This window comes from Crocodylus porosus, unplaced genomic scaffold (assembly GCF_001723895.1).
Source record: "Crocodylus porosus isolate Cpor-Errol unplaced genomic scaffold, CroPor_comp1, whole genome shotgun sequence".
NCBI lineage: Eukaryota > Metazoa > Chordata > Crocodylia > Crocodylidae > Crocodylus > Crocodylus porosus.
The window spans coordinates 86,073,386-86,083,994 of record NW_017728947.1 but is presented as its reverse complement, the minus strand read 5'-3'; the positions used below and the strand labels follow the sequence as shown (position 1 = coordinate 86,083,994).

General features: G+C 42.0%; 1 protein-coding gene across 1 annotated transcript in view; it reads left to right on the top strand.

The window, feature by feature from the left end:
• EML5 (echinoderm microtubule associated protein like 5) overlaps positions 1-10,609 on the top strand; it is a 222,112-nt gene that overhangs the window by 30,819 nt on the left and 180,684 nt on the right. The window lies entirely within an intron of this gene.

The following is a 10,609-nucleotide window of genomic DNA, read 5'->3' as shown; positions in this document are numbered from 1 at the left end:
GCACATGCCCCCGCAGACTGCTGGACTGGTGGAGGGTCACACCTGCACACGTACATATGCTCTTAGCCCTCCCAGCCTCAGATCGATTCCAAGAGGCTCTGCAATTGGCCACTGATTTAGACTGTAGTCTATTTAGAGTGAAAAGATGCCTCTACATTATCAAGGCAGTATGAGCACAGAATGAATGGATTAATTCTGGTCAGCTGACAACTTTATAAACCTTCACCTGACTTTTAGAACTGTGTTAATCCTCAGTCTTTTCTTATTATCCCTCTGCAAGAGCATTCAAGGTGAATGATGCTTTAGTTTAGATCAAGACAAGGCATCTAACAGTTTCTGCAAATTGTCTGATCATTTCACAAAGCTAAGCTATCATTAATGCAGCATTTTTCAGCCACATGAAATCATTAAATTCTCAGAATCTTTTGACAGAAAGTATAAGAAAGTTTGGAGAAGTAGTACACTTGTTTTTAGAACTATTTATATTTTTATTTATCAACTGCCCTTTCACTCTGCAAAGTTCTATATCAAATGCTAGTATATTTATTGGTAGTCTATAATGTTTGGAGGACCACTGGACAATACATATATGTTTTTAAATTATTGTTTTAGTTTTTTTTTTTAACTGAAATATGTATTTACATGCAATTGTGCTAAAATTTCCTCACCATTTTTGCAAATTAACCATATCTATCTCTCTTGAAAAACTGTACTTCTAAAACTCAAGATTGTTATTTAGTTCAGTGGTGCTTTTCACTCACTCATTTACATATTCTTTCCCATTGTTCTGGGATCCAGTAATATTTAAAAACAAACAAATCGTGGATTTATCTGTGCTCCAGTTCCTTCTGACTACTGAATATGCATGTGGTAAACTTGGAAACAGCTTAGTATCTTCACAACTTTCTTTGTCATTTTCACTTTTATCCCTTCTTGTGATTGTCACAGAATCACTAACTGGTTAACAAGACAGAAGGCAAATTGGAGAGGCCTAAATTTCATATTGAAATATTCAGTCTGTCCTCCCTCTCTTTCTTTTTCTCATGGGATTTCTTGGATTTATGCTATTTTTTTAGAAATAAGATTTGTTTTTTATATTCAGACTTTCATACCAGCTATGAGAGAGCATCTTTCCACATTCTCACTTTCACATGGATGTTTGGTTAACTGTTTGCTGAATGGGAGTAAATCAAAGGGCAGTGGTACAGATCAGGGGTTTTCAGCCTTTTTTAACAAGTGTACCCCTTCTCTGTCAAAGGTCCAGCTCATGCGCCTCTTTATATTTTTTTTTCTTGTTTTTAAGGGGCGGGGGTGCAGATCAATTTCCCTGCAGTGAGGGAGGGGCTGGGGCTATACAGCCAGGGCAGAGCGCAAGATGGAGCTGCTAGTGGCTCATCTGGGGACTGCAGGAGTGGGGAAGCAGCTCCTGCTGTGTGCACCCTGGGAGGTCATGGGGGGCATGTGCCACTGGATCTGTTTGTGGGGTGGGGTGGGCTGGCCCAGCGGTGGGGGAGGGAGTGGGACTGGGGCAGGGGCTGCCCAGCCAGGGCAAGGCACAGAACTGAGCTGCATGGGGGGTAGCAGCTCCTGCTGCTTTCCGCCCCCCTGGGAGGGCACAGGGGGTCTGTACCCCTGGATCTGTGTGTGGGGTGGACTGCAGCTGCAGGCTGGAGATGGGCTCTTTGCAGTGGGTGGCTGGGCTGGGCTGTGCTTTGGGTGGGTGGTGGTGGCACTGGGTGGGGGGGCTGCAGCAAATTCTGCAGTGGCTGCAGCCCCCCCTCCCATGCCTCTCGCAGCTGCCTCGATCTGTCCCCCAGGCCCCTTCCCTCACAACACATTAACCAGCTGGACCTGGATGCTTTCCTAGCCACCTGCATGCTGTGCTGCAGGTGCATGAATGCATGCAGCATCTTTCGGCCACATTAGGTCCGCATACCCCCTGCAACCTTTTAAGTACCCCTAGGGGCATGCACACCCCCGGTTGACAAACACTAGTATAGATGATGGCTATGAACAGGCAAAATTTCCATTGCTAAAAATCTTTCTGGGAAAGGAAGCAGTACAGGAGTTCTAGCCTGCAGCTGCCCCCTCTCCCCTCTTTCCTCCACCTACTGCAGACTAGGGTTATCCCAGGAAAGGCATACAGAGCAGCAACTGCTCTACTCCTCCAGGTCCCCAGGGAGAGTGGAGCATCAGGGAAAGACTTTGTACCTCCCACTGACTGGAGTCACTTGGCAATATCCCTGGCCATTCTCCAGAAAGCTTGGAGAGGTACTGGCAGCTCAACTTCTTCATAATTGGAAGGAATTGAACTGCAGGGAAATACCCCAGACTGGGGGGCTCCAATCTACAGAAGGTTGGGGGAAGGCACAGGGGAGTCTACTGCTTGAATCCTCCTACTTTGTACAGGAGTTGAGTATAAGTGTACAGTCATTCATTCTAGAGAAACTCTTGCAGGGGAGATCTTCCAGGTGTCCTACAAGGGACATGTTTCCTCTGGGAGAAGTGAATCAATGCCTGTATGCTGGCAATTCCTACAGGAAGAGTGGTGATACTCTTGGTAGAAACATAAACCCTGTACAAGGCCAGTGACTTAGTGGTTTCTCTTTCTGACTCCATCCAAAATTATGTTGTTTAGCCTATGCTGAGTTTGAGAGTGAATAGCCATAGTTTCTGAGACTGGCAATACAATGGATAATTCAATACTGGCTTTGATCTTCATGCCTTCCTGAGTTTGGAGGAAGACATTGTCCACTGAATTACAGAATGTTATGCTTGGATGCTCAAAATCTCATCAGTTACACCGTCTCCAACTTCTCCCAGCTCCCAGCCTTGTTTTGAGTGGATTGCTAATTTTGTCAGTGTGACTTTTGTTCTTATAATGTAGACTGAATGAGAAACTGTCCAGATGTGGTCACTGGTTCATTTTTTTTTAATGTCTCTATTTTCAGATGTCCAGCATGAAACACTTTGCACCCAAATAGTATCACTCAGAAACAGTGGCTGCATCTGAAAATTTGGCAGTCAGCATTTGCACTGGGATTAAGAAGATCGCAAAACTCATTTTCACTTACAGAATAAGTAGAATTTAAAGGAAGGACTGTAGACATGGAAGGCTAGTATAGTTAACCTGCTTTGCTGCCTGTACTGTGGATCTGTTTCTGATCCTGATCTATAAATTAATTAAAGTAATAATAATAATTCCATACCCTCCACATTTTCTAAATAATAGTAGAGAATCTAATATGCTTTTCAAGAATCTTAAAAGGAAAATAAAATCTAATAGTTGGAGAAATTTATCTTGGATGAATTAATATTTCCTTAATGTTGATTTGGGGAAAGAAGGGTGAAGATATCAATAACTGGTTGAAAAGAACATCAAGACTGAGAAATACTTTCAGATATAGTTTGAAGAGCTGCACCATGGAATTAAAGTAGCTCTCAAAGCCCAGACTATGCAAAATGACTTTTGTTGAAAACATTAATGTCTTAGAAATTCACCTCACTAAAACAAGTTAAGGACAAAACTTACCTTTTGAGGTTCAAATTTCTATTCTGTATATTTGTACTTGGAAAACAATCCAATGAGTTTTTCATGCTTTGACAGATGAGGGGGACTGTTATTCTGGAAATATTTTCTTTCAGATGTTCCACACTCCTTTAATACTTAATTATATCTAATTTAAGATCAAATTTACTGTACTATTATGACAATAGGTACCTCAACTTCCATAAAATGGTAATTTTTACTTAGCTAGTGATGTAGTTAATTAGTTTATATCCTTCTTAGCTTTGAAAACAAATAGAACTGTAAATCTCTGTATTTTTAACCTAATTATAGAGCACTACAGAATTGCTTTTCTTCCTTTCCTTTCTTTCTGGTTTGGCTGCTTGCTACTTCCCAAATGTAATGTCCCCAGACTTAAAGCTTCTTTGAGTACTTATTGTAAGTCTAAATTAGATCTGCTGCAAATTGAATGACAGTGACAGATAAATCAGCTAGAGGTAGATTAGGTCCCCCAAATTTGTATAACAATTTAACGAGGTAACATATGTTAAAATGAACAAAAACAATTCTGATTTAACTGTATTGTTAATACATGTCTACTAGGTGTCTCCATTACTGTATTCTTACCTGCATTTTCTAGTGCCCTACTTTTGTGTAGTGCAGAAATAGTCATATGAGTACATCCTTGGATTTTCATCTGATTTCGTTGCTAAGGAAACATCTTCTTTAATACTGTATTCCTGTCTTCAGCCTGTCTGCATTACTCTGTCTTGTTTAAATTTAATGTTCAGGAGAAAACAAGAAAAGGAAAACAATTTAATTCTTTTTCCCTTTTATAATGTTGGTGTAAGGCATTCCATCACAAACACTCCTGTGAAAAGATCCCTTGCTACCATAAGCCTGTGTCTCTGAACTCATTTCATATTTAAACAGACATAATAAACACTGCTTTCACACTGCTGTCAAGAAGTCGGGCATTAACAATTAACAGTATTAGTCTAACATATGTATTGTGCAGCACTTCATTCTGTTCAGAGTATTAGAAGACGCATAAATGTTGGCCTAGAAAAGGGGAAGGAAACCCTCTTGTATAAAGTAAAAATATGAAAGGTAATAATATTTATATACTGATTTTAGAAAAGAATATTTTCTTTACCTTGCTTAGACCCACAGACCCACATTGGGACTTCAGGCTGCTTGAAGCTTGGGACTGGAACAAGACCTGTTAGTTACTGGCAGCTGCTGAATGCCCATGAAGTCCCCAAACAAATTAGGGCTCCTTGCTGCAGAACGCTTCTGAGGAAAGTTTCAGAATTTTGCATCTAATTTCTAGCTAACGGTGTGGCTCAACAATTTGGCAACCTAATTCCCAGATTTGTCCCACACCTGCATTTGCCTCTTGAGGTGTGTTTTACCTCAGCCCTGCTTCTCATTCTTAGAGAGCAGCAGTAACTCTTGCATCAGCTCAAGAAAAAGCAAGGGCAAAGGCAAACCAAAAGACCTCTAGGCCTGTTTCTCTCCATTTCCTTTGCAACTCATTGGGAATAACCACATTCTGCTACTTTTGTGGGCAGAATGCAGTTTCCCATTCAGCTGTCTTGTGACCTTCATTGACCCTTGGCAGAATGTGATCAGCTGCCTCTTGGGCAAGATGCAAGCACCACTTCAGCAACCGTCTCAGTGGGGCACTTCAGCTAGTCTCACTTGGGCATGTAGGTAAATCTGCACCCCAGCCCTGCCTTTGTGGTCAGATGCTGCCATGGGCTTAATGACAGCCTGTCACTCCTAAACCTTGCTGTCAATGAGTACAGGGTAGACTGGGTTCACCCAGGGCAAGCAGAGTTGCAGCCTATTTGGGATTAGAGGCTGCAGCTCAGCTAACCACATACAAGCCCAGTTCTGGTTTTGCATTCACTGACAACCCAGCCCAGGGGGTTGCAGTTTTACTCCCCACACCCGTGGGGGCAGCAGGCCGTAAGTGACTGGGTTCACTAACGGGCACCCTTCTCTTTGCAGGGTATTGGAATGAGTGCTGCCTTCCCATTTTCCTGCTGATCACTGCCAGCCAGTATGGTCTACCTTCCCTTGTGGGGAGAGGAATACTGTCAGTGATCTGACAGGCTCCTCTTCCCCAATGGGTGGGGGTTGAGAGGGGGAGAAGTGAGCAGAGCTGCAGGGCCAGGCAACCCCTATTGCCCCTTGGCTGGAGAATTCCACCAACTGTCTTTGTAGAGACTTTGTCATGATCCATCTGGGGGGTGCTGTATGTATGTACACTCCTTGTAGCACTTCAAAGAGCTGCTGCATGTGTGAAGTTGTAGTGCTACATCCATTCATGGCCACAATCTCTGTAACAAATAGAAGAATGTGCCAAAGTCCAAAGAGCCCACACCAGCAGCCACTGCACCTGATAGTGGCTAGCCCCATTGTTCCCCCTGTCTCCTGTTAGTTGATGGATGGGGAATGTTGGACACAAGGAAAATGTTATAGGTGCCAGTCCAATCCTATTCATTCTGCCACTGCTATTGAGTCATCCCAGTATTTACTTACTGGGGTCTCCAGAAACTGCAGACCTGACAGATATGAACCCTGTGAAAGAGAGGGACAATCCAGGGCAAGATGATTCCAGGATGTGAAGCATCTGCAGAGTTCATTCATAGTCCCAACTCTCTTCTTAAGTCACCCAGAAACAGGCCTCCACTGCAGAAGAGATGATAAGAACCAACCTCTTGAAAGTCAGGGAGAGTCCTTACCATTTGGATTTTGGAATGATTTCCCAAATCCAGTCTCCTTTGTTCCTTGAAACCAGGAGCATAGTATCGCACAGTATTTTTAACGAATTGTTTGAATGGTCTGTCCATTTCACTAATTGTATTATTTATACTTGCTCCAGAAACAAGATTTTTTTTAAATAGAGTCTGTGTCTAGTTTCCCTGTTCCAGAGGCCTCTTTTTTTAGAATTGTTTATTAAAGGTTGGCGGCAACCATCAATTCTGTGGATTGTGGTGTATACCTAAGAGGTCTACTCAGATGCCTGATGAATCCATTTGTGGCTGCCAAGCCCAACTCAAAAGTGATGCAGCGTGTTACAAGTTTCACAGATCCATATGTTGTCTGAGTTGGAGTCCAAGTTTATAGCATGAGCCTTTCTTCTTTCTCACTTTGCTTCCATCCTCTGGATCAGAGCTGCTTCATGTTGAGCTGCACCTTGTGCCAGATATTCCATCCAGTTTGGATTAAATTTTTGCAAGCTCCTCCCAGCTTTCTAGGTTGATGTTGAATGACTTCATATAATTTTTGCACACATCATGGTACTGCTATGAAGTGCAAGCCCATTTTCTAGAGCGGTCTTAAATCTTGTTATACAAAATATTATTGGCCATACAGTCTCTTTCCATTCTCCTGACATGGTCAATCCATCGTACCTCCTCTTCTTGATAGTGGTTTCTAAATATGTCAGTTTTGCATGCTCCAGTACCTCTGTGTTTGGTATTCTGTCTTCCCACTTCATTTTCAGGACCTTAAAAACTACATACGTTAAACTGCATAGTTACCTGCGTATTTATTTCTATTGCAAGTTTTCCCAGTACTTTCGTATGCATTCTTCACACTAAGTTCTTGCTTCCATAAGAAGTTATGTACAATATAAAGCCAAAAGAAGAATTTTAATATTGGGCATTCTTGATTCTATAAACTGTAGGATCATCTTTGACAACACAGATTGGTTCACTTTAGTAAGTTTTTTGCATTAGTTTCTTATATCATGAAGTGAAATTTCTGTACCCATGAGCAGGAGAGAGCTACTGTAATTTGTTCCTTTTTGGCATTTTCCGCAGTTTTGGATTTACTCCATATATGTGGGTTTTCTTGTTGTTGCTATGGAAGAGTTTCAAAATGGTGTTTTGATGTTCTTATTAGCAAGAATGAACCTAATATATGGCAATGAGTGTGCATTCTATACTGGGGCAAATGGTAGTTCTTCTTTGTCTATAGCTGGGTTTTGTATACATGTAAGTGCTGTGAGGGTGCTTACTTTGTTAAACATATCTAGCAGTTACAATAGTGGGCACACAGCAGAAAATAAGTTTTTGTTGTGCAGAGGGTCAGGAGTATTGTTTTTAAACTGAATTGGTATCTGGAATAACATTCCACTTGGTTCCATATACTTTACATGCTTACAGGAACCCTATTTTAGTCTTGGGTAACATTATTTTATTTGGAGTATAAACCACTGCAGACACAATCAGATTTCCTATTTTCTGCAAATTCACTTCTTATTTTTCTGAAATTTGCTAAGATTATTTTAAACTAATTTGTAGCACTTGAATATTCTTAAAAAGTAAAATACTTTAAGCCATTAGTTTGGTTACCATTTGAATTTCTAGATCAGAGTTTTTTCCCAAATCCATAACATTATAGGGTAAGTTTAGTATGATTTTATTACTGATGGCAAGGTTTGGGGATATTGCATAGATTTAAAAAAATCTTTAACTGTTCCTAATTGTATCACTGGCTGCAGTTAATTATGATATATGAATAAATTTGGAACTGGTACATTTATAGCATGGAACCAGTTTGGGTTCAAGAATGTATTGTTGGCCAAACTAATTTTAAATGCTTATATTGATATTTAAAAATGACTAAATCACAGAGGTCTTTAAAAAAAAAAAAAAATTAATTCAGTCTGGTCTTAAATGGCCAAAATATTTTGGTCTTAAAGCATACCCTTACTATCTCAGTATCTACCTGCCTTCTGATGGGGGATGGGCCACCAAGAGCACATAACTCCAGTCCTCCAGCATCCACACTCAGTGGTGTACCGATGGGGGGGTGGGCAAAGGGGCCATGGCCCCTGGGCACTGGCCTGGAGTGGGGTGCTGACTGGGCCCTTTAGAGCCAGGCAGAGAGGCTGCAGCACCTCCTGTGTTTGTGTAGTTCACTCGCCACCCCTGCCTAGTGTGCTGCAAGTTTCTTTAGCTGTTTTGGACAGAAATTCCAGCTGCAGCCTTTCCCCCGCGTCTGGTGTGCCATGCTGTTAATTTCTCCGCAGAAGTGCCATGGGATGGGAGAGGGAGCCCCGCATCCTGCTTGGATCATCTTGCGGGGGGGGAGGGCACAAATGGAAGCATTGTCACCTGGGTGCTAGAGACCCACGGTATGCCACTGTCCACACTGGCTCCCAGTAGCTTTCCTGGTGCAATTTAAGGTGCCCTTTCTGATCTGTACTGAGGGCTACTGCCTCTGCCACAGAATTATATGCCAAGAGAGAATTTGGACCTAGGGCCAAATCCTGTGGCAAGGGTGCAGTGAGTGACAGACCAGCTGCGGCAGTGTGAAAGAGAGCAGGGAGTAATGATTGAGTAATACAGGGCAGTGCACTGGGATGGAAGAGACCATCAAGGGGGCATGATGATCAGCAGGTTTGGGAAACACTGAACAGAGCAAGTGAGGGAAAGAGACTTTGGGACCCCTGCCCCCCAGGTCAGCACTTGAGGCTCATGCCCCTCTTGCCTATCTCTAGTTATACTACTGGAAGATCCCCATCTTCCCAGAGTATTCTTAATCTGATGTAGGGCATTTTCCTGGGAATTAGGAAATATTTTTTCTTTGTCAACTGAAAGTGACCATGACTGCTCTTTTTTGTACTTAACGCTATATACTGTTGGAGTATTTGGTCTCCTGGCCAGTTAGGTGCACAACTTTTGGATATTCTGCATCCCAAGTGCACAATGGTGCCTGTATGCAGCCCTGAGTCAAGTGCCCAAACTGAGGTGGTGTGGGAGTTCAGACACACCCCTGTGCTGAGCATTTCCTGTTGACTAGTTCCAAGTGTCTTGCTGCTCAGCATCTATTTACTCTGGATCATCCTTTGGAGGTAGGTGCCCAGTCACTGAATGTATAGGCATCTTGGGGGCCTTGCCTGGTCTATATGTATCAACTTCCAGATGCAAGACATCTATTTTTAAGATGTCAAAGCATAAATTAGGTATTTATGAGAACAACCTGGATCTTGCTCTAGGTCAAATAACCTTTTCTTGGAAGTGCTGAATGTGACTTTGAAATAACGTTAGTGGGCTTTGGAATTGCAACAATTATACTTCTTATGTGTAAACCCAGATTTGGGTGCAGTTTCAAAAATGGGAAGGCCACAGTAGTGGAAGTATCATAAATTCTACATAACAGTACCTTTCCAAGTGCTGTAGTTTTTCAGATAGTCTACTGGCTGCCACCATTTTGAGAAGATAACCATATTTTCAAAATCTCATACTATTACACATCCACAAGGCATTTGGGGGTAAATGAAAGAGTATCTGAAAACATCTTTGATGAAGTTGTACATTTTTGCTTTTGGATCTTCATGGGGTTTTTGAGATCATGGAACTTACTTTTTCATTTTAATCATGATGATCATTTTGTTAATGTGCAATACTTCTTGTTATCTTAAAAATTTTTTAAATTGTGATTTTATTTTCTGGAATTGTATTAAATGGTACGTGTGTGTTTAATCAAATTACTGAATTAGTGGGCTCATTCTGCTCCCCCTCAAGTCTTCTTTATGATCTTCTAACTCAGCTCACTCACGTGTCATACCTTGCCTGAATACGGTCTCCAGGGGAGGTTGCCTGTGATCTTAAAAATATAGGGGAGTCCGGTGGTCTGGTTCCATGACTGAGTTGCCTTTGGCTGCAGCCCTTCCCTGTTCCAGCTCCTGTCTTGCAAACACAAAACAAAAAAAAAAAAGAAAAAAAGAGGTGAACTATAGGCTGTTTGTAGATATTCTGGTATGCATTCCAATTAGAACATGTCAGAACAGACTAAATGAAGTCTGCTCCACATTTCAATTAAAATCCTCCAGCATCACCTCACCGTTGCATGTATTCAGCCCCCTACATTTTAAAGTGGCCACAGGGGCACTTTAAAGCTCATCAAATAAGCTTTAGTTAAAAGCACCCCCACAGCCACTTTAAAACAGAGCAGGACTGACTTACTGGTATGTATATTAAGTTCATAGAATCATAGAAGTAGGGTCGGAAGGGACCTTGTAGATCTTCAAGCCCAACCCCCTGCCTGGGCGGGAGAAAAAGACTGGACTCAAATGAG